At 32.1% G+C, this 24,721-nt stretch overlaps 1 protein-coding gene across 15 annotated transcripts in view; it reads left to right on the plus strand.

Moving 5' to 3' along the window:
* LOC141411442 (uncharacterized) overlaps positions 1 to 22,882 on the plus strand; it is a 313,736-nt gene extending 290,854 nt beyond the window's left edge. For 14 of the 15 annotated variants that reach the window (XR_012436181.1, XR_012436180.1, XR_012436179.1 and 11 more), the window contains 6 exons: positions 4,856 to 5,035; positions 6,664 to 6,947; positions 7,114 to 7,191; positions 13,923 to 13,992; positions 20,998 to 21,079; positions 22,400 to 22,882. The gene's annotated coding sequence lies outside the window, so the exon portion shown is untranslated. The remainder of the gene's footprint in view (positions 1 to 4,855; positions 5,036 to 6,663; positions 6,948 to 7,113; positions 7,192 to 13,922; positions 13,993 to 20,997; positions 21,080 to 22,399) is intronic. The other variant, XR_012436174.1, reaches the window with a different exon arrangement.
* Positions 22,883 to 24,721: the final 1,839 nt, after the last annotated feature.

A 24,721-nucleotide genomic window follows, 5' to 3' on the forward strand; every position in this document is an offset into this window, starting at 1 on the left:
TGTTTTCATTCACGTGGAATACTTTTGGAATGACTGTCCATAAGTGTGCTTTATAGGTCTTGCCTTTCAAGAATAAAAGGAAGACTTGTTTCTGAAAAAAATTTTCCCCACTCATGGCTCCTCATGGTTCTTTCCTTATTCCTAGTGAATGGCTGGCTTTTTCAACTGAATAGACTGAATGGTCTCTCAGCCTGCTTCCTGCTATAGAGTTCAGAAATTAAAAGTCTAAGTGTCTATTTTTTCACTTTGTAATAATGCTTTCTTGTTTAATACAAGCTGGTAGCATACATTTTATGCACTGAATTGTAATTTACCCTTATAGTCCTGTCTTTGTAAGAAAGAACCTTCTCTACCGCCACATGAAGTCACAATGCTATGAACAATACCTTTAAAATAGAAGTATTTTGTCGATTTAAAATGATATCTCAGTCTTAATACACTTAATTTCCCACCCACCATTATATCCTTCTTAGATTTAAGGCAAAGAAAAGTTTTTCATATCATTGCCATTTATCTGCTTTCCTGGTAGTACTTTGGACATTTTGCATATATACAGAATGATGACTAATGGAAATATCACTTTCTGTATTATTATAAAAAAATAATTTTACTCAGAATTACTCATCATTCTAACCTTATTTGCTCTATAAAGCAAGAGACCTTATTTTCTCCAGGATTATTAAAGGTCCACTCTAGGCTATTACAGTTTCTATATGGCACTGGCTTCTTAAGCCAACAGTGCAAATTACAGGTCTTTGTTAAGGTAGACCTCACCTGCATGATATATTCCTATTGTCTTTCACTATCTTAAAAACTGTGGATCAAAATTCAGTGGATTAAAACAATCATCATTATTTTATGTACTATGATTTTGAGTCGCAGATTTAGTCAGGTTACGGCTGCCTCATTATTTTCTGTCTCACATGACATGGCCTTGGGTGTTACCAGTGGTATTTAGCTGGCATCTGGGCTGGGGGAAGAATTCCAAGAAGTCTTTAATAGTGTGCCTGCAGTCTTGGTGAGAATAGTGGACGGCTGAGTCTTCATCATTCCCCATGTAACTTCAGTAATTCTCCACAGAATCTCCTTAGCAAGGGGGTGACTTCTTAACTCCAGCTGGCTTAGGAATCTTGGTAGCTATGGCACAGGCTGTAAGAGTCTTATGGCCAAAACTTGGAATTCTTATAATATCACTTCAATATAGTGAATTTTCTAAGAATGTGAATTAGGCCAAACTCAAACAAACAGAAAGATAACTCAACTCCAATATAAATAGATGGGGTGGCAAATAAATTATGTTGCCATAATGCTCTTAAACTTACCCTTTCATTTTTCTTATGAGTTTTACCATGCTTAATCCTCTTATAACTTCTGTTATTAATGAGCACTGATAACACTTTTTAAAATAGCTTACTTTCCATAACCTTCCAGCTTTCCTCATACATATCTGCTCTATAATTTTAGTTTTGTTCTTTTTGTTTCTTTGTTTTTCAGCATTCTTTCTTGTACTGAAAGTTCTGTCATTCAAGTCAAGATCATAATTTTAGATGACATTCACTAAAATCTGCCTGTACATTTTGCTACTGCACATCTTCATTTGATGGCTTACAGGCTCCTCAAACTCAACATGTCCAACACAGAAACTTCCTTTTCTCACCTTGGTGAATAGAATTATTATCCAATTAATTGACTCCAGAAGAAGACTTTGAATTTCCCTTTCAGATTCTTTTCCTCCTTCTCAATGATGATAAAAGTCCTTTCATTCTTCACTTTTGTACGTGTTTTCAGTCTATCCACGTGCCTCTGTTCACAGGGTCATGTTGTACTCTATGTGAACATCATTTCTTGTTTGCCTGTTGCAACCTCTTTCTAATTATTTTTTATAACTAGGACTTAATTCCATCTAATCCATTTCCTAAACAACACACAAAGAGAATCATTTAAAATGCAAATCAGATCAAGTTTTACTTTAAGAAAAAATCTTTTTTTTTTCATTTTTCTTTTATTATTCATATGTGCATACAAGGCTTGGTTCATTTCTCCCCCCTGCCCCCACCCCCTCCCTTACCACCCACTCTTGAAGAAAAAATCTTCAAGAGCTCTCCTTGCTTTGTAAAATGAAGTTCTAAATCTGTAACAGAGTTTACATGTCCTTGAAAAATAGAGCCTCTGCTTACCTTTCCATCCTAATTTCCTGACTTTTACAAATCAAAACTACAAGTAATCACTTATTCACTATAATTTAATATCTTTCATTTCCTGAATGCCTCCATGTTTCCATTTATACTATGTTTTACACAAAATGTTCTTTTGACTGCTACTTCCACTTCCATCAATGATTGATTCACCTTATCAATTTTCACTTATTATGGAAAAATAATTTTCTTTCAGTAGCCTTATGTGATCCCCCTAAGTGAAGATTATCTACCTCCCATGCAGTAGTTTAACATGCCAAAATGAATGATCCAAACACTTAGTTACACAGTTTTAAATGAATTTTCCTCAGTATCATATGTTCTGTAAGTTTGAGAAACATGGATTGTATACTGTCATTGCATTTGCTCTGTGTTTGTTAATGCTGATTCATTTACTTAGTAGCTTCTCCTAACATGTTTGATGAATAAGTAAGTGAACGCATGTGTGAATTCTAGGTTTTCTGAAGGAGGCGTATTCATCCAAGTCGTTCCCAATTCCTTCAATAATTAGCTATATGAGTACAGCATTGATAGAATGCAATTTTCCATGTGTAACATGAACTTAAATCTTTGGTCTTTTATTAGTATTCAAACTGTTTGATTTATGTCAGCTTATTAATTTATTTTTAATATAAGGAAAGATAAGAAAGAAGTCTTATTTCGTTGTCTACACTTTCAATGGAAATGTATGTACAAGAAGATACTAAATATTAAACATGCGGTATAGCAATGTTAATATCATATGAAGTTGAGTCAAAAAAAGGAATGTTACAAGGAAAATTCAGTTTTCCTTCCACATCTATGGATCTTATATATATATATAATATATGGATCCATACATATATATGAATTAAACTAATTTTGGATAGAAATATTGAAGAAAACATATGCTTTGAAGCATGCCAGGAGATCATCTGCAGATTTGGTAATCCAGAAAAGATCCCGGAATCATTTCACCAATGACACTAAAGATGACAGTAGAGATCGATTTCATCATGTTAAATTTGCCAAATTCCCTGAGTGTTTTAGGAAATTATTACATCCTGACCAAAATTATTTAAATTGCAGCAGTATGTACAAAGACAGAAGTGATTCTTACACTCAATTGGAAAAGTTTGGAGTTTAAAATTATTATGAGGAAGCAAGAAATTTGTAAAGCTGACTATGCTAGTGAAGAGACTGTCATGCAAGTTTTTCTAAGTGGGAATAAGAGTTAAAGAATTCTGGGAAATAATAAACACAGAAAGAATGTAAAATGGCTCTGGATCACATGTATGCTAAGTCTACAACTGAAATCTCCAGAAGAGAATGACTAACTTGGTACATAGTGCTAGATAGTGGAAAATTCTTGCCCATAGTTTTTGAGTAACTCAAAGTCAACATGTGGAGATTGATCACATTGTGATTGCAAAACAAAGAATCCAAAAAATATGCAATGGCTGTCACAGAGAAGTTGTCACAGAAATATTGTATGGTTGGGTTTTAGTACTGTTATATACATATCTAAAATATCTGAGGCACCATTTCTTGGTTCTTAGATACATTACAGCCATCTTTTCCCAGTTTTTAACTTGTGTTTTAACTATTATATGGTTTTGGTGACTAGGCTTTTATTAACTACCTAGACTAAAGGCTATATTCTACTTATTACAGATGCATCTATAAGTACAGTTTCAGAAATTTATTCATAAATTATAATTTAAAATGCAAGCTAGAGGTCACACTTTGTGGTTCACACCTATAATCCTGGTTTACTTGGTAGGCAGAGGCAAGATCAGGAATTGCAGGCTATCCTGAGCAAAGCTAGTGAGACCCTACCCCCCAAACAAAATAAAAAACAAAAGGACTGGGAGTATGCCTCAAGTGAGAGAGTACTTACTTAGCAAGTTTCAGACCCAGGGTTCAATCCCCACCACTGCCAAAAAATGTGTTATAGATAATTCTTTTCTTTTCTAGAATAATTGAAATTCTTCGCAAATTATATATTATAAGTTCTAAATGATAACTATTGACTCTGCATATCCTTTTGGTTTCTGTATCCAGAAACAGAATATAAACTCATCAGTGTTCTCTTCTAGTTCTTCAGTTTTTAAATATATTCTCTATATAGACAAATGTGTTTAGTAAGTATTCCTAAATTTATTTGACTAATATTTTATTTATAACATTTTCAACCATGCCAGAGTGATATATTTTAGTATACATTTTTTTGGTTCTTTAGTTTTACTATGACAGTACGATTTTTGTAATAGACAAAATATTTTGGATCATCTTTCCTCTTTTTATAGTAACAGAAACATTTTTATAAGTTATAAACATTTTGGTAAATATGTCTGTGTTATACATATGATACATATGTGTGTACAAACCTACTTTTAAAGTTATTGACTTCCTCCCAGCAAAGGAAGGAGGTATTAGTTAACACTTAATTTTAATTTTTAACCTTTAATAATTTTTTTCTTGACTCATTTAAGGTAACTATGCAACATGTTCATATTCCTATAAGGTTTCAAATGTATTTTTATTAAATTTCCAATGCATATTAAACAGTCATTTCTGTATTTTATCTTGAATTTAAGTATTTATACCTTCCTTCTTTCCTTCTTTCTTTCTCCACTCCTCCCTTCCTCCCTTCCTTTTCTTCTCTCTTGTCTTTCTAGAAATGTGTTTGAAAGTAAATTTACAGGTCTGTGCTCTCAATTTCTGGAAGTTGCCTGTGCAGAGAATGGGATCAGAGAATAGGTCACAGGGATTCTGTAATTGACCACTGTTAAAGGAACTAGCTGAAAATTACTTCTTTCATGCTCTGGAAAGATCAAGAAAAAATGCAGAAAAAATAGGTATTGAACCGAGAAATAAACATTGCTAAATGTCTTATCAATCTATGTATGGCTGACTTTTCCATAAATTCGTTTTTGGCTCATACATTCTATTCTTGAAAACTGTCAGCCTATCAAAAAAAGAAACTGAACATACTTTGGGTTATATAGGCCTACCATTAAGAATATATTTAAACACAAATACTGAAATGTATCCTAAAATTATGTGGTGGAAAGATGAGAACTTATCAAAAGTGCACCTTTAAAAGTCTATACAAAGGCCATTTACAGTGATTATTGCTAACTTTTAGTCTGCACTTCTTTTGTTTATGAAAGCATTGTCACAAACAGACAAGTTCAAATATGTACATGATACCAAGTAAAAGGCTGTTTGCTCAGTGCTATTGTATTGAACGTAGCCATTGTGGATGAACGTAGAGATCTTTTAGAGACTGCAAATATTTTCTTGGCGGGGAGTGTATCTTGATGTTTTTGCTGTACCACAGCTAAAATTCAAATAGCCAATAGCGTCTTATGTGATTTTTCTAAGTCTGGTCTCTAGAAAAACAGAGATAGTACATAGATATACCAGAGAGGGTTCTTTGGTATAAACTGACACATTTCATCTTTGGGACTTAATTTTTTCCGTGACATTTGTTTTTGTAAGGCATAGCCAAAAAAATCTTAAGACTGATGTCATGCCTTCAAAACTGCCATTTATGAAATGGAGAAGAAATAGATAATGTGACAGAAAGAATATAAATATTTGAAGAATTTAAAGACAGGATAACCCCTTCTATATTTTGGGAATGTGAGTATATGGAAGGAGGATGTATTACACTTAGAAATTTAAAAGTACAATAGAAAAAAAAACATTCCACTGCATTGAGAAGTTGCTCTGCAGCCATAGGTATATATTATTTTTGGCTAATACAACAACATTGCTCTGAAGTCTGATACAGTGTGGGAAACACAGATTCTGATAAAACGGTGTGAAATATTTTGATTGTGTACACTCTGTCCTTTCTCCCTCTTGAAACTCAGTAACTAGAAATCCGTGGAACCAGTTTATAGGTCTGAACTGAGTAATAATGTATTCATCAGGCCTTCTTATTCTCAATTGTCCCTCTAAGTAGAGGGGGATAAGAAAATAGTGCTTTATATACAGTCTTTTGAAGTTGATCTTAGTATTTATCTAAAACTTTCTTTTGGAAAGGTAAGGTTAAAATAATACAATTTACCTGAATATAAATTTTCCCAGCACAGAATGTATTATAATCCTATGTTATCAAAAATACTGCTTATGCTGACTCAAAATTTCATAACTTTAGTTCCATTTTTGCAGATTCAAGTCTCTGAAAGTCAATTTTACACAGTACTTACAAAAAAATAAGTCTCACTTATTTCTGCAAATTCAGCTCCTGAGATTGTCTTACTATTCTTGCTCCTCTGCTTTAATATTTTCCAAGAATAAAAAGCTCCGAATTTCTATTTCCTGAAATGATCAACTCTTTGTTCAAAAGACTGTGGATGGAAGAGCACTCTCTCCAACCTTCCTTGAAACCGTCTTCATTGTTTTTTTCTGCTTTGTGATAGTGGCAATTAAAGTAACACATGATATTTCTTTCTTTCTTTCTTTATTTTGATAGGAGTGTTATAAAGATGGAAGTCATCAAAAGGAATTTAGAGACTTTCACCAGATTCTCTGAAGCAGCATGTTCTGGTGTTTCTAAATTTGCAAAAAAAGAAAAGAAGATTGGGTGAATATCAGTCACTAGCATTTTTAAGAGGAAGCAATTGGTGATCCAGAGATTCATGCGTGAGTTTCTGGACTGGAGTCTCAGTGAAAATGCAAGTAAAAGCAGCAATAATAATTGTGTATAAATTCTGACATCCAAAAATCAGAATTAAGAGTTTTTGAGAAAAATTAAAGGTAATAATCATGATTTCTGCATGTAGTGCACTTTTTGATGAATATGAATGATTATAATCAGATCATATTACTGAGTGAAAAAATAGCTAATCAGATGAATTCTTAGAAATTTGAATTTATTGCTGAATTTTGAAAATAAATGTCTTTTGGAATACTTTTTTCTTAGTTTAGTTGCCTCTAAGGAAGATTATTTGGATAACCATCAAGATCTTTGGGGCTACAAGTATTTTATCAGCAAGAGAAGGTAACTAGATTTCTTGGCTGGGCCATTTTAAGCGCACATTGTTTTGATATGGAAATAGACAATATCTCTGAACTGTTTTAGGGTCTATCCCTATATAAGTGGTTAAAAAAAAAAGCAAGGACAAATACATAGTTGGTGATTGCTTGTGATGCAGCAAAGCCCTGACCTAAAACTTTTTTTCTTAATCTGGAGGTTTTCCTTCTTAAAAGCAACCCAGAAATTTAATAGGAAGAAATTTAAATGTTTTGTTTTTACTAACCAGATTATTAAAACTGTTTATAGAGATGACATGGGATCTGAAAATAATATTGGTTTATTTTTTATGGACAGTGTTTAAAATGTATATCCCATCTCTGTTCTATCTGCTATTACTATTTGTATGAAAATTTGGAGACTATTATCTATTACAGAATATCACTAGACTTGTTTAATAGGGGTATTGCTATTCAGCTGCAATATAAAATGTTTTGCTTCATGAAGCAAGTTCAGATTTAGAATCAAGCTCATTAGTGATTTTAAGAGTGTATTGTGATAACAAACTAGAGGAGGAGAAATTGTCAGGTTTTACTGTTGGGGAAATTAGGGAGTAGGAATGATTGATGTAAGTACCTATGGCCTTAAAGATAAAACTATGTTTGCATAAAACTAGGGCTGGATAGAGAAATAGTGAATGCTATTACAAAGACAGGTGAATAGACAAAGATATACAGCTCAATATCACAATGCCATTGCAGAATTTCTAAGGGCAGTAAACTAAGATAACTCATTTTCAAGAGCAATATTAAAGATTTGGGTGAACTTTTTCAATTGAGAGAATGAATAGAATTATAGTGATTCCTAAAGTGGTATAATTTCAGTTATGCCTTGTATATCTAAGAAATGTATACAGTCTAAAAAAGAGGTGATGATTTATGTTTTCAGTCTGTATTCATTGCATGCAGAACCAGTGTTAGGTTCTGAAGAAGACACAAAGGATACAAAAGATTTGAGACATATTCTATCCTGACAATCCAAAGCAGAAAGTCCTAGAATTGAATCTGATATACATGAAGTTGTGAATTAGAAATAAACATTTAAAATATTTTTTTCTATATTTTTCTGTGTAATGAGAATTAGCAGAAATGAAGAGCAGGGATGGTCAGCATTCTATATATACTGTACAAATGCCATGTTCAGTAGTCAGGCTTTTAGAAAGAAATGGAGACAGTGGCTTTAGACAAGTCTTCCCTGATTCGCTCTCCTCTTCATTTGTCCTCACTGGTCAAAGGGCCATGTGGACTTGGTTCTACAAGATGGAAGTGACAGGTGATGGGAACCATAAGGATACTTCTTGGACCTTGCTTCAACTGTAGCCAAACATGAAACTAGTTGTTTATTTAAAGGAGCTCCCAAAATATGGACCACCTGCAAGTCATGACCTATGCCCCATTATTCCCTAATTTTTGTGATAAATAGGAGTCTGTTCACTATAATTTTACTTCATTGAGAACTATTGTGAACTCTCAAAAATCACTGAAAACCACAAATAGCTTTTTAAAAATTTTACTGTAGAAGTATTTTTTTTTTTGGATATTTACCATATTCCATGATCTCTCACCATCTCTGTTATACATCGAGACGGGATATCTGCCCATTTTGGAAGTGATAGAAGGTTGAACCTACTTTAGATCAGACATTGGCAGCATCTACTTGAAAATCCTTTTTCAGGCATTAAAAACTAATGGCATAAGTTGATAAGTGTTGATAGGGCAGAAGGACGAAAGTGGGACAAGTTAGAAGTTTCATGAAGTCATAAATTCTTTTCATATATGCAAATTAAACATTCTTATTTCAATTATATCAGGGAGGAATTTGAGAATTTCTAGAATATTTGATGAGCGAGTCATATTGGAGCTATTTTAAATCTTTTTATAACTATATGTAATAAATTTAATACCCTCAGTATATCCTTAGCAGCATGGCTTATAGATTTCTGTGAAGCTACCAAAACATTTTTTTAATATACCAAAAGGAAAACACTGCTAATACTACCGCCACTGCTAATACTACCAAGAATTTGCATTTATTGTCATCCCACTTCCCACCTGGTCATTTTCAATCATGACAACAGACAGGCCCTTTCATTCCTCTTTTACTGAAAAAAAAAACACTGTGCAATCTACCAACAGATACAAAATATGAAACTTAAGTTTTCACGTCTCTTTTTTTTCATTTTTCAATTACATTCACTAATGGAATGAAGTATTAATATTCAATTATTTTATATACGTCTAAAGTATCACCTTATTCATATTTCAACTGTTGCTTTTATAAAATAATAACTGCTCCAAAAAAGTGTTCCCAATAATTAAAATTAAATAATCTGTGGAATCCTTGATGGAAATGTAAAATATACATGGAGACTCTGAAAATGAACAATAGCAAACTTATATAGATTAAGAAAGAAAATAAGTTCATTTACTTTTTAGCTATTTCTTTAGAGTGCAAAAGTTGTTAACTTATCTATTAAAAGGCATTACAAATACTTAAGAATGGGATTATCATAAAAATTGAATGACTAGGCAAAGGTAATAAAAGGCAGAACTTTTCATAAACTGTACTCATATTAATACAAGAGCTAAATTACTAATCATAGTCAAAGCAGTATTTGTATATAACTAGTTGTGGAATTGATTAAACATTATTAGTTTACTGTGCTTTGACAAACTGTCAAATGAATGAAAAAATTCATACTTCATTATTCTACCTGGTATTTTGCATATCCTTTCTTTCTCTCTCTGCATACATTATATCTGCAATAATAAAACCAAGTTCCCTGTACTTAAAAAATTTTAAATTGGACATGTGTCTGAACACTGATGGTATTTCAGTCATATTTAGGATCTTCCTTCCTTCTTTTCTTTCTTTCCCTCTCAATGGTGATTCTGGAGTTTGGTCTCAGAGCCATGGCTTAGCCCTTTTTTGAGTTAGTTTATTTTTCAAGTATGATATTGTTTTTCTAGCTGGCCTAGGTTGGCAATCCTTCTACCTCCACCTCTCACATAACATAGACTACAAGCATGGGTCACTATTCCAGCTTGATTTTTAGATAGGGTCTTGCTATTTTTTGCCTGAGCTGGTCTCAATACAGCCCAGGCTCATAACAATGACATTCATTTGACAAACTGTCAAATGAATGAAAAAATTCATACTTCATTATTCTACCTGGTATTTTGCATATCCTTTCTTACAAACATTTCTTACAAAATGTTAACTTTAAAAATCTTGAAATAGTATTCATATCCTTATGTAGTCTTGTTTTCAGTCATCTCTTCATTTTGTTTCCCTTAATATTGACAGACCTCCAGTTCTGTCCATTTGTCTAGCAAATAACATAATTTCATCTTATGAATGGCTGAGTTAACCTCAGCATTTCCCCATGCATTTATCCATTCATGGGCATCTAGGCTGATTCCATAACTGGCTATTGTTAATAGTTTGTGGTAAACATGGGTATATAGGCATCTCTGTGGTAGGTTGACTTTGATTCTTTTGGGTATATACCCAGAAGTGGCATGACTGGATCACATGGAAGTTATATTTTTAATTTTAATTTATATAATGAAGACAGCACTCTTCTGCATTCTCAACCCAAAACAGTCAATTGAATTACAGCATCTGTCCAGAGCCTGAACTTAGAAGGTCAGTCATGTGTTTTGTGACCAATGCAAATTGTGCATATGAGTTAGGAAGTGCATGCTTGTATTGCTAAAACTAAGTCAGAAAATCTGGGATTAATTGCCCAATTCAGTTGGGAAGATATAAATTTAATTTAATGGAAATATAATTAGCATTCTATGAAGACAATAAAACTACACAAATACTTTACAGAATTTGAAGTTAATCAGTACTTGAGAATCTGACATGGTGCATTAGAGACACATAATTTGTATTTTGAAAATGATGAAGACATGGCACAAGTCCATGAGGCATGAAATGTAGCTCTGCCCATATTTACTCAAATGGACTCAATCAGTGAATGAATGTTTATTTTACTGAATTATTCCTTATATGAGACAAATGGACATACCTCTAGTAAACATGGGAACAGGATATACACATTGAATAAAGCATGCATAACAAGAAATGAGAGCTCAATTCCTTGTTATTTTCTAATACAATGGTAATGTTGAAACTAATGGTTACTCTGGATGTGCCTTCCCAGCTACTTGCAAGGTAGAGATATGAAGAACACAGATGGAGGTCAGTCCAGACAAAAAAGTTAGCAAGACCCTATCTCAAAGAACCATCTGGTGTGTTAGGACACATCTGTAATCCTAGTTATTTGGGAGGCCTCGGTAGGAAGATCATATTCTGAGGCCAGACTGAGGTAAAGAAAGACCCTGTCTAAAAAATAACTATAGCAAAAAAGGGTTGGGGGCATTACTCAAAAGTCCTGAATTCAAACCCAGTTTTATATATGTGTATATAAATATATATGTATATATATATATATGTAATTATTCAATGCTAAGTTTTTTTTTAACTTCTGAGATCTAGCAAGCCTATTTTAAATAACTCTGGGAGATAAGAAGGGCTAAATTTAAAGATGTGAAAACTTGGGTCATGAAAAGTCTGAATGCAGACAACAGGAATATAGTCTTGGGAATTCATTGCAGACATTCTGACCCTAATCTACTTTCCTCTTTCACCATACTATACCGCCTTTCTCAAATAGGGTTAGCATTTGCTTACTGTGTTCTGTTATTAGAGCCTCTCACCACCAATGCTTTATGTGGGGTAGAAAATAGGTTTAAGCCTCTCCAGGGGAGGTCTTAACCTGGAAAGGGAGGAATGCATCACAGGTGAAAGACAGCAGAACAATGTGACCCGCTGCTAATTTGCAGTGGTATTCATTTGGGTGGGATTTGACATTTCTGGGTGGATGTATATTTGTGATTGATATTTCATTCTTTCAAGTACAGCCTTTAAAACAGCTGTGAAATGTCAAGTTATTAATTTACACCTTGCAAAATGTAGTATTAGGGAACCAATTTACATCTCTCTAAATGCAACCCTAGGGATACCAGGCTTCTGAGATCAGGACATGATAATGATTATCTTAATCAGTGTAACTCTCAAAACTGCTGTGCGGCTTTCAGCTCTGCCCTAGGCAAAGCGAGGAGGAAGGTGGTCCATTGTAGGGGGAGGGGGATTTCATTTATATCAATTATGGGAAGTTGCAAGTGATAATTTGATGAATTCCTCCTTAACACAGTAAAGCTGTTTCTTAAAAGAAGAGTTTAATTTTAACTTATCTGTAAAGCCTATTTTATAGTTTGTCTCCCTGAAAGGCAGTTATTGACTTTTTTTTCCTACAGAGTAGATGCTCACATATAACCATGAAAGGAGTTATACTGTCACATCATGCCTCAGGCATGCATTTTAAGTAACATGCAATACTGTCATAGTAAAGTTTTTGAAAGCAAATATATCATTGATACCCAAATTCCACTGGAAATAGTATTTTATATGTCCCTGAATTTAAACAATTTTGACTGTCCTAATTCTTTTTCTTTTCCACTTTTAGAGGTTTCTATTTAGTGGGGCCTTAACTGCATAATAAACAAATATTTAAATGAACTCTTATCCATTAATGTAGAAAAATGAATAATGAAAGAAATGAAAGTTTTTCACTTTTATTTAGAGATATCACTAATATTTGACTATTTAATAAGTTGAAGAAACACAATATTTGTGCAAAAAATAATCTCACTACTCAAATTGTGCACTTGACAATTTGAATCTCTATAAGAAAATAAAAATATTTTAGTAAAACTATAATGGAGAAAAATCTGTGCTAACCAAATGATGCTAAATATCATAAAAACAAAAATTTTGCAAAATGAATGTATAAGTAAATTGGTTTTATAAAGTGTGCGTTTAGGGATATAACATAAGAGATATAATCATGTACCTCTCTCTGAAAGCCCTAGTTATGGTGCATAAGTTGGATCACCAAAGTCTATGCATGCATGCCATAGCAACTCAGATATTTTGCAGATCTGTTTTCTATAATCATTGTATCCTGACATTTTATTGACACCTATAATAATGTATTTATGACACAATTATGTATAAGTGAACTGATATTTGCTTGAAAAGAATTGAGAAGAAAACTTAAATTATCAAATGAAAATATTCTTCAAAATCAGATTGTAAAGTTACATGTCCTTTTCATCTCCAGATCTGTCCTCAAGAGAAAATTGAAGGAAAATAGATCGAACGTTTTTTTCATAGGTTTATTGCTGTGGTTCTAACAATACACAGAACACCAATCAATATCTGATATGCTGTGTAAAATCTTTGACCAAAACAAATAAAATAAACATGCAATTAGCTAATGAACACAATTCTGTATGACGGGATTCTTACTTATCAGTTGGTGGTCATAAAAAAAACTAGATAAAATCTTCATCCAAGTGACAGATTTAAAAATAATTCTCTTTTTACATGAAAAATTATGATATTGGTTAATGTTACATTTGCTGAATACTTAACAACTGGTAACTAATACCTAGTACCACATTCTTTACTTGAATGCAAATTTTTAAATCATTTATTTGGTAGTTGTTATTTAACTAATTTTACAGTAATAAAAATACTTAGACAGGCATAGTGGCTTTCTTAATGTTACACTGATAATAAGGATACAACTAGCACTAAATCCAATCTGTCTTGCTGTATTCCAGGGTGGAAGCTCAGAAACATCATGTTCCATTATTTTCATCTTCATGAAAGGATTTTCTCCATCATTGAAAGGTAAAATGTTCATGTTTGCATCAATTTCAGATGTTACTGTTTTGCCAACTTGTAATTTCCTTCACTTTTAGCATGGAAAAAATCTACTAAAATAATTCTCTTTAGTATACTCTTTGGTTCTGCTTAAGTATATATGTTCAAATAATGAGTCCAACAAAGCACCAACTATACGACATGGATATTGGCACGTGAAGCATATGATGGCATGCAGAGTTCATGGGCAGATGCAGTAATGCTGCACATTTTGCCCTTAAGACACATAAATGAGAGAAAATGATTCAAAATATCCTAGGGAAATGTTAGCTTCATGTTTGTAGCTTTGGTTTGCACTGACTTAAATAATAAAAATATCCCAGTATATCCAATTTTCTCATTTAATTTTTGCTAAATAAAGAAAATTCATTTCACCACCTATTGTGATATAATAATGTATAGAAAAAAGGAAATATAAAGTATATTATTAAAATAAAGCCATCATCTTCTCAATGATGACCATTGAATACATCACTATAACTTCTTCTAATATTTTATTTTTTCCAAAATACAATTTACTTTGTAATCATACATACATAAGCAAATTTTAGAAATAAAAATTAGAATGTTAATGTTTCTGATATTTTTAAGAGCTTTGTATATCATGAACAATTATCTATAAAATAATGTAAGTATTCAAACAATTTCTTTTTAATTTTATAAATGCAGTAAATAAAGAATGTATTCTATTTCCATACAAATTTAATTTCTCTTGCTTTATTTGCTTAAATAAATCTTATTTTAGCATTAACATCTGGTCCAATAAACTAATGTGATAAGTATTTGATTTTACCTCTGCAATCTCAAAATCAATACAAATAACTGAAATTAATCTAAGAAACTTCTGTTTAAGTTTCTTTGTATACATTAATGTATATAGTTAATTAACATCAGTTTAAATCAAATTGTGAAATGAATATAGCAAGCCTGCAGGAATAAAGATCAATACAGCAAAAAAAAAATCTGTATATATTTAGCAACAACAACAACAACAAAAAACAGTAGCATGTAGATAACATCAAAAACATAAAATACTCAAAAACATTTTTTACAATAGAAAGTGTTAAAACTGAAAATCATAAAGTGTTAGTGATAGGAATTATGGAAGACCTGGATAAGTAGAGGACGTGTGCCATGTACATAAGTGGAAAGACTTGATAGCTTAGGATGTCAGAAATTGGTCTATATGTTCATTGTAAGAACAATTAAAATCCCAGCACATAAGTGTGAATATAGTGAATAAGTTCTAACATTTATGTAGAAAAGTAAAACTAAAAGCAAAAACAACCATGAGGAATTAAGCTATAAGAGATTCTCTCTCTTTGTATATGTGTGTATGTATAAATATATGTGAGTATGTCTCTGCCTCCTTAGGAGCTAGGATTATAGGTATAAGCTACTGGTTCCAGGCATAGTCTATATAATTTTAAAGCAGAAATAAATAGTACAGTAAAAGTATTGCCTCAAGAAAAGTCAATCACAAAAGAGGATAATAAAATTAATATTGAGGCATACACATTACTATGTACATAACAGTGTATCCCGCCTTTATGTATATTTTTAAAACATGTTAAACTTATCTGTGATTTAACTTGCACAAAGGATTTAATTGCCAAGTCCAACTCACAGCAATCTGAGGTTGTACAAAAAAATTAAGCTTCACTGGTAATGACAAAGATACAGACCATCAATAGTGTCACAAAAGCCTGAATAACTTTAATATACATATATTTTACTGTTTGGAATAATAGTTAAGGCTATTAAAAACAAGGGAGGTTTTGCAGCTTTATATCCACAGTAGAAGGGCATTCATTCTGGGACCTCTCTATTGTATATCTGTTTATATACCATTTTCTAGAATTCATGCCTCATTTAACTCATTGATTCTCAACTTATTAGTGCTAAGTAATTCTTGACCAGGCTCATCCTTTTAGGATATTCCACAGATAAGTATCTTTTTCCTAGCAGGTATGGTTGGCTTATTTACCCAAAAGATTAGTTATCATATAAAAAGAAGTATATGACACAAGGAAACTCCCTTTGTAGCTATCTTAAACAAGCAAAAATGTCATTTTCTTCTGCTTTTTTCTTCTACAAAATCTGAGAACAGGAGGGTGGAACAGGTCCTGCCTAGGGTATTTGAACCAGAGAGAGGCGAAAGGAGGTGGCAAAATGGTGAAGGAGGGTGAATATGGTGCAAATAGTGTGTAAACATGTATGTAAATGCAAAAATGATATCTGTTGAACCTATTCCATGAATAGAAGGAAGATGGGATGATGGAGAATGGTGGACGAGTGACTCAAGTCTGATGTATTTGATATACTGTAAGAATCTTTGTAAATGTCACAATGAACCCCCACCCAGCACAACAATAAAAAATAGATAAAAATATAATAAAATAAAATAAATTTCAAAAAGAAGTATATTGTGGTTCCTTTCTTTTATTTCTGTTAGGGATATCTTCCTGGTAATCAGGAGAAAAAGGGATTATAGATTAGCAGTTATAAATTCTCTCTTCCTTTTTATGACCTGTAAAAGAATATGCATCATCTTTTGTTGGGTGAGGGGTGCAGGATGCAAGGGTTGACCAGGAAGTGACACAAGAGAAGCTTTTGAATAATATTCTTTAGCTGAGTGATGCTTCCATTGTTTGGTTGAGCTGGTAAAGCCCCACAAAACTGCACATATAAGATTTGTACATTGCACTCTCTGAATATATGTTTTAATAAAAGTGTTTAGTTTAAAAAATTGCTAGATGTTTACCAAAAAATGTGTAAGGAAATGAGAAAGCTGAATAAGAGCTATTAGTAAAATGCTATGTATGTATGGCATTTGCCAAATATTAATCTGGAAAAATGCTATGGAAATATTTTCAAAAGGAGTTATTTATTTTAATAAATGAAATTCACATCTACAATTTCTTATGATTTCCATTGAGGAAATTGATGTTCATTTTCTTTCACAAAAAATAATGTGGCCAACTAAAATTTATATGACCACATTTTTGCCAAGTCTTTAAAAATTAGATTGAATCGCCTTTCTTATTTCTCAAGAAAATCAAAGGGACCATGAAGTAATTTTAAGTTTCAAACTGGAGTGGTAATGATATGACAATTTTTCATAACCAGAAAGAAACTTGAGACTGGGACTCATAAAGAAAAGAAATTTATTCAGCTCGTGGTTTTCTAGGTTGAAATTTCAAAGAGCTCAGTGCTGGTTCTTGAAAGGTTCCCTGTGGCTGCATGATTTCATGGCAGATAGCACCATGGTGACAGGAGTGGGTGAGAGAGAGAGAACACATGCTTGACAAGATACTAGAGTGCGGGGAAGGCGCCAGTGATAGCCTAATCTAGTCTCCAACACGTACAGGTTCATGTCTTCCCCTTTTGCCACACTAAGGAGGAGACTCCAAGGACATGAATGTCAGGGACAAACTCAAGCCAAATCCAAACCATGGCTTCTAGGAATGATGACCAGCTTTTGTAGTGATTTCAAAATGCCATTAAAATTTTTAAATTATTTTCGAAGTAGGAATATCTATGAAGTAATGTGTTAGCTTTTTTCAATGACCAAATACCTGAAATAAACACTTCAGTTTTATTTTGACATACAGTGTTTGGGGTTTCAGCCCATGGTCCCTTAGCTTGATTGCTTTGAGTCTGAAGCAAAGCTGAATGTTATGGTAGCAGGAGTGTGGTAGAGAAAAGCAGCTCACTCATGGCAGAGAGGAAGTAGAGTGGGAAGGAATATATCATTGAAAAGCATGTCCCAGTGACCTAGCTTCTTCAAGCAGGCCCACTTCCTACTTCCACCACTTCCCAATAATGCTATTGAATTATGCATCATTTGATGAATTAATCCATCGATGAAGTCAGAGCCCTCATCATCCAATTCCTTCACAAAAGTCTTATCAGAAATTGGGGTATGAGGGGATAAAAGAGAATGATGGAAGATATGAATTCAACTATGATATATTGTAAGAACTTTTCAAATGTCACAATGTAACCCCAACAAAACAATTATGTAATAAAAGAACAAACCAATAAACAAAATGTCCTTTAACAGCCAAGCCTGTAACACAGGATCTTTGAGGGCATTTCAAATTCAAATAATAATATGTACCAAGTTTTAGTTCTCTGTCAAACAACAAAATATGTAGTGCGCTAATATACACAGTTCAATGAAATTATGCAATTAATTGAAATCATAAGAAAATGAAAAAATTTATTAGAAAAATTTTACACATCTCCATCAGTATTTAAAAGAGTTTCTAAACACATTGTTTGAAAAGTACAAATTTATAGAAAAATTCCATAAATATAACAAGCTCCTATTATTTGACAGAAATGGAATCATATGATTGATAAATAGATTTATAAAATCATGATAATTTTTTGCTGCATTAAAATATAAAAGCACAAAACTTTCTAACAACAATGTACAAAAGAGTTGTTTACCATTGTACAAATTATAGTTTATTTTTTTTGACTGTTGAATTATGTCTCCATTTTTGTATAACAACATGGAGTGATTTCCACATAATCTTTCATACAACAGAAGTCATTATTAAGAGGCATTTCTTATAAACAATATAAAATGAAAGCTATAATTGAATTAATGTCAACTAACATGTGGATGATTGCTTTATGCAATATTTATTCTTAATGCTGCAATTTAAAGCAATTCTCACAGCAACTTGTCATTAATAAAACTAATTTCAAAATATGAAAGTTGATGCTCAATAGATCACACACCATTTAGAATAAGTAAAATTTTATCTGAGTTTTTAACTACGAAGTAAACTGCTTTGATTAAGTAAACTGCAACCTAATTAAGACTGAAATTTAATAGATTCAAAAGTTCTATATTCATTCTTGTATAGAAAGTAAATCACCTTTACTTCCTTCTTTACCCTCCTTCTCTTGTTAGTGACCTCCCCTTAGCCTGACCTGTTTTTAATTCTTGTCCTTTATTGTTTAGGTATCTGTTTGTTGAGTGGGATTTTTGCCTTATTATTTTACCTGTACATGCATTGAGAAAATGGCAGGGATGAACCAAGCCAGGATATAATGCATATGTGGATGGAACTGTGACAATGAAACTGCCTGTACAGTTAGCTATTGCAAAGGAATGTAAATGTATTTTGAGAAGACAAGAAGGTAAAACAGGTCCTGTCTGGAGGTTGGTACCAGTGGAAGGGGGAAAGTAAGGGAAGGATTTAGGAGGGTGAATGTGTTGGAAATGTCATTTACTCATGTATGAAGGTGGAAAAATTAGACTTGTTAAACTATTCTAAGAATGGGGGAGAGGGAATAAAGGATAATGATGGAGGGGATCAATTTAACTAAGATATATTGTAAGTGCTTTTGTAAATGTCACAACATAACCCCAGTACAACAATATGATAAAAAAGAATAAAAAGTGGCATTTAAATTGGATGAAGAAAAAACCCTCAAGTTTATATGAATGACAGCATCCATATTTTGAACTACCATACTGTTCATCTCTTAAATTCCAGCATTTCAAAGTTTATCTTGACTGACTTAGGAGTAAGTTAAATTTGGTATATAAATTGGGTATATAATATAATATGGTATATATATATTATATATATAATATAATATGGTATATATATATTATATATATAATATAATATGGTATATATATATAATATATATATCAGAAAATGACTGTCTTATAGATGCTGTTTCTACATATATATATCATATACACATATATGATATATATCATATTATCATATACATATATATGATATATATCATATTATCATATTATATTATATCATATATCATATTATATAATAGATGTCATATATATATATCAGTAAATGACTATGTCTTATAGATGCTAAGTTTCTACATGTGAAATTAATTTGAAAATATTTAATCCAGTACTAGTGAAATTTCTGAGGAGCTGCTTCCACTCACTCATTCTTGGGAAGGATCAAATCATAAGAAATTACCCAGCAGTTGTTTCAATCTTTCATTTAAATATGTAGAAAACAAAATATCCATCTAGTAAAAAGAATACTGTTGATGTGTCCAGATTGAGAGTGCTCACCATAAGAAAAGATATCTGCTCCATTTTTGGGAAAGACCTTTTCAGGCCCATTCATTACTATTGCACAAGCGGTACGAACACTCTACTAAATCCTCTCATATGTCTTGTAGAAGAGGAAGAAAGGTCTGTAACTTATTACTGTAAATATGACTACTTGGTTATATACTTATGTCCATAACAATATTTGTTAATGTTTATATATGTGTATGTGTTACATAGATATAATTTATAAAATAGTTAAGATTTTCATGTTTCATGGCTTAGATTGCTCACTGGTATCAGTATTTTCTATTATGTTCATGACCTTTTCCTTACTGTCTTGACTCTTCAAAATGGTATTTTATTGATATCTGTGTTATCAGTTCTATGTTTCTGCAAGGATAATGTATCATTCACTAATTTTGAATTAGAAATTTAGTAGATTTAAATGTTACTGCTTCATGTGCATTTTAGCAATTTGGACTTCTTCCTTTAAAAAAGCTCTGTTCAGTTCCTTTGCTCATTCTTCATTGGGTAATTGCATTTTTGGGTGTTAGTTTTTTTGAGGTCACTGTATATTCTAGTTATCAAAGTCTTGTCAGATGTATAGCTGGCAAAGGTTTTCTTCCACTTTGTGAGCTGCCTCTTCAATTTAAGGACCATTTCTTTTGTTCTGCAGAAGCTTTTTAATTTCATGTAGTCCCATTTGTCAGTCTTTTCCCTTAGTTGCTGAGCCATTTGAGTTCTATGTGAAGAAGTCATTGCCTATGCCTGTTAATTCCAGTGTATTCCTTGTTCTTTCCTGCATTAGTTTCAAAGTTTCAGGTTGTACCTTAAGGTTCTTAATTCACTTGATTTGATAATTGTACAGAGTGAAAGACATGAATCTAATTTCAGTTTTCTACATGCAGATATCCAATTTTCTCAGCAGCATTTGTTGAAGAAGCTGCCTTTTCTCCATCTTATGTTTTTGACATCTCTGTCAAAACTCAGGTGGGTGAAGCTAGGTGGATTCATATTTGGCATTTTATTCTGTTACACTGGTCTTCATATCTGTTTTTCTTGCCAGTACCATGCCATTTTTATTGCTATGCCTCTTGTATGTATTGAAGTCAAGTATTGTGATACTGCCAACATTGCTCTTTTTGCTCAATATTGTCTTGGCTATTTGTCCTCTTTTGTGTTTTCAAATGAACTTCAAGGCTGATTTTTCAATCTCTGTGATGAATATCATTGGAATTTTGATGGGAATTGCATTAAACATGTAGATTGCTTTTGGAAATAGAGCTATTCTCACTATGTTCATTGTATCAATCCATGAGCATGGGAGATCTTTCCACCTTCCATAGTTTTCTTTGATTTCATTTTTCAATGGCTTATAATTTCCTTGGTAGATGTTTTTAACATCCTCTTTTACATTTATCCCCATTTTTTCCTATATTCTTTCTCAATCTGTTCATTATTAGCTAAAAAACATATGAGGAATGCTCAACTTCCCTGACCTTAAAAGAAATGCAAATCAAAATAAAATTAAGATTCTACCCCACCCATGTTAGAATAGCTGCCAACAAGAACACAAATAACAGTAAATGTTGGCAAGTATGTGGAGAAAAAGGGACCCTCATACACTGCTCTTGGGAATGCAGATTAGTACAACCACTATGGAAAACATTACAGAGGCTCCTCAAAAATCTGAACATAGAACAGCATATGATCCAGCAGTTCCACTCAGCGATATCCCCATATGAATATGTCAGGTTACAAAAAAGTCACCATGTTTATTGCAGCATTATTCACAATAGCTAAGCTATGGATTCAGTGAAGATGCCCCACTAATGAGGAATGGATTAAGAAAATGTTGTGTTTATACACAATGGAATTTTATTCAGCCACAAAGAAGATGAAATTATTTCATTTATATGTAAATGGATAGAATTAAAGAACATCATATAAAGTTAATTAGCCAGGTTCAGAAGGCCAAAAGCTTCCGTTTTCTCTCATATGTGGAATATAGACCAAATACAAGTGCAGCAATGTTATGAAGTGGTTATACTAAGGGAAGATCACACCAGAGGTGGGGAGGGGGGTAAAAGAAGGAATTAAGAATGTGACTATGGTTGATGTACTCTCTATACAAGAATGAATACAGAATTTTTTAAACAATTGAAACAACCATAAAAAAGATACTAAGGTAGAAGGAAGAAAAAGAGAAGACATGAATGAATTTGGCTACAATACATATATACATGGAAATTCAACAAGGAAACTCCCTGTGCAACTATCTTAAACTAGGAAAAAAAATTTCTTTTTCAGAGAACAAGAAGGTGGAACAAGTCCTGCCTAAGGCGTTGATACCAGTGGGAGAGGAGAGGAGGTAGGAAAGGGTGTAGGAGGGTAAATATGGTAAAATGTTGTGTATACATTTATGTAAATGGAAAAGTGAGATCTGTAAAAACTATTTAAGGAATGGGGGGAGATGGAGATAAAGGAATATAATGAAGGGGGTGAATTGAAATATGATATTGGTGATATAGTATAAGAAACTTTCTAAATGTCACAATGTACCCTATCCAGTAAAACAATGGAAATAAAGAAATAAAAATGAATATTATGTATTATGTTCTCTTTAAAAATAATTGATGAGAAAAATTTATGATGCTAAACAGTGAAATAAAGTAAAGCAGACTTTTAGAGACAGACTTTGATTTTTTTACAATATATCAAGCACATTAATTAAAGTTAACATGTGTAATAAGAACAATCCACTCAATTATTCATCTAAATGTCATTAGTAACTTTCAGGGGAAATGTATTTGACAGTGCTAAGAGTGCTTTGTCTTTCTTAAAGTGAAAATATAACTTTGTTTTTAATGTATTACAAATTATGAAACTTGCAATCTTCTTATAGGAAGGTAAAGCAAGAAAGTGATTTATAATGTATTTGTACTTATAGAATCATTTAATACATGATTCTTGATTATTATTTTGAGAAACGAAGAGTATTGGTATATATTAAGAAATAACAGTTGCACAATTATTGAATTGTGCCTACATTCTGTATTGTATTAAGATGAATGTTAATTTGATAAATACATTTTAATTTCCTCTATTTTATCTGCTAAAATGGAATTTATTCCAAACACTGTAAAGTAGAATGATGATTGGTTTTTCTTCTTTTCCTCCTGGCTTTTGGAATATAAAAAGCTGAAATCGATACTTAAGATTGAAATCATTATCTCCTGTTAAGTAATATTTACTACTTGACAACCAGAATGTATTTTCTCAGGAATTATATTTGCATTATTTCATATAAGAAAAATATTTTAATGAATAGAAAAAGAGACTCAAGATTTGAGATATATTTTTATAACCTTATACAGTAAGACATTCCCTACAAATAGAATGTTTATATCAATATAAGTATGTCTATAATTATGAAATATTATTAGTTTTTAAGCAATGAAGTCTGGCTATGATGCTTATGGTTCTCCCACATACTTTGGTTAAGCGTTCCTACCATCTCATTCTCTGAGAAGCTATACTACAGGTGTGTGCCACTGCATCCTGCTAAAGTATTCTGCGCCTAAAAGATTACTTATTTATAAGCCGTTTATATGTCATAATTTTAGCATAGTTAGTGCCTCACATCTACATACCTGACAGAAATTAAAAGCGGTGTCAAGATGATTTACAATGAATTGTGTATTTTAATAGGTACGAATAAAATTCTTATGAAGAATATATATTTAGCACACATTTAACTTTCAACTTCACTTTATCATTGGCTTTAGTACACAAGTAACATTTGTAATATGTAAATTTTGATAAATAACAATTGGGCAATCGAAGATCACAGAAGGCTGTTATCATCTTGCTTGTTTGTCCAGAATAATAGAAATCTTGTTAATGCTTTTTAAACTATTTTGGGGTTGAATATTAATATATTAGAAGGGGTAGGAGAGGAAGATAGGATAGAGTAATAGATAGGATAAATATAAAAGTACATTCTATTCATATATGTAAATGTCATAATGAAACCCCCTACTTTGTATAATTAATATATGATAATAAAAATGTAAAGTGAGAGACTCTTTCAAAAACATAAAATAACTTCGTAATCAATAAAAATTCATCTTCTGGTGATGCTGTCCAGGATCTTAAGCCATAATTTGTAGCGAGTGACATTACTATAATGACAAAAGTAAGTAACATTTTGGAGAGAATTTTCTGGTTCATTAAGTAAATATCCTGTATTAAATATCTTGAAATACATCATGTTATTCTTTTCAAATGGCATGGTAGATGTAGCAAACATCTTGTGTTTTGAGTAGGTAGGTGTATATGTGGAGGTTATGGATATTAGGACTACAGATCTTTGGTTAAAATTTGCGAGTCTTTGCATTTCTATCTGCAAAATTGTTATACAGTGCAGGATCAGGGAAAGAACATAGATTAAACTTCTCTCACTTAAGTATTAAATTACACTTAAGTATTTGGTGCATGTTGTTTGTGTTGAGCAAATACTTCTCACATTTTCTAGCAACTCTCTTGCCATTGTGTTACATTTTATACTTGCAGACATATCTGTTTCATTATATATCAGGCAATGAAAGATAGATGAAATTTTGTAGGGAA

The sequence above is a fragment of the Castor canadensis genome, chromosome 10, assembly GCF_047511655.1.
Source record: "Castor canadensis chromosome 10, mCasCan1.hap1v2, whole genome shotgun sequence".
Classification (NCBI taxonomy): domain Eukaryota; kingdom Metazoa; phylum Chordata; class Mammalia; order Rodentia; family Castoridae; genus Castor; species Castor canadensis.